This window comes from Pinus tabuliformis, chromosome 2_1, assembly GCF_031772625.1.
Source record: "Pinus tabuliformis cultivar Carrire ecotype Pingquan chromosome 2_1, CPIR1, whole genome shotgun sequence".
In the NCBI taxonomy this organism is placed as follows: domain Eukaryota; kingdom Viridiplantae; phylum Streptophyta; class Pinopsida; order Pinales; family Pinaceae; genus Pinus; species Pinus tabuliformis.
Genome location: NC_142299.1, coordinates 533,856,673 through 533,857,620, shown reverse-complemented (window position 1 = coordinate 533,857,620; position 948 = coordinate 533,856,673). Strand labels below are relative to the sequence as shown.

At 32.6% G+C, this 948-nt stretch overlaps 1 non-coding gene across 1 annotated transcript; it reads left to right on the top strand.

The window, feature by feature from the left end:
* The first annotated feature begins 352 nt into the window (after positions 1-352).
* On the top strand, positions 353-426 carry TRNAR-CCG (transfer RNA arginine (anticodon CCG)). The gene has a single exon. It is a non-coding gene; the product is annotated as a tRNA-Arg (tRNA).
* Positions 427-948: the final 522 nt, after the last annotated feature.

Here is a 948-nt window from a genome sequence, read left to right as displayed (position 1 = left end):
TCTTGAACTAGCTGCTGCTTGTGAAGTATGGAAGGAGATCAAATTTGAATTTGATGTGATTGATCGCTTGTAATCCAGTGACTTTCGTTCTACCAATCGGACTCGGCCCAATCTTTTACTACTACCCCAAATATTAGTCCAAATCGTGAGCGGAGATATGGGATTTCAGATATCAATATATGGAATTTCCATATATTAATATCTATATATCAATATCTATGTAGATATTGATATATAGATATTTCCAAGGTTAAATATCTCAAACAGAGTTATTTATGAATTTTTTTTTGGGTCAAGCATTCGATAACGAATCCTATTCATCCTTTACAATGATCTTATAGATCATTCGATAGGGTTGGTAGCTCAGTGGATCAGAGCTCATGGTTCCGGACCGTGAAGTCAAGGGTTCAAATCCCTTCTAGCCCAAAAGATGTTGTATTTTAAATGAAAATTCCTTTCCATTGTGGTATAGGAGAGAATCTTTCTTTATAATAGAATAAAGTATTCTATTATAATCCCGGATCGATACTTCAGATTCCTAATCAATAATGAATGGAAATGATTTCTCAATGATTCATTCCACTATTGATTAATAATTTTCATCATTGTATTTATACTTATACGACTTCTCTTCATACAAAATAAGATAGGAAAAGTAACAATTTTCACCTTTATATGGAAGGAAAACTCTATGTCTATAAAGGAGTGGTTCGAAGAAAAGCGTAAAATAACTGCATTACTAAAAAATTCGGTCGAAAGGGATAGTAAGGATGCCAATGAGACGGAGAAAAACAAGAATAAAAGTATTGATTACGCTAAAATTAAGAAGTTATGGGCTCAATGCGATAATTGCGAGAACTTGCTATATCTCAGATTCTTGAGAGAGAATCAAAGTGTTTGTAAAGAATGTGGATATTATCTGCAAATGAATAGTTCAGATAGAATAAA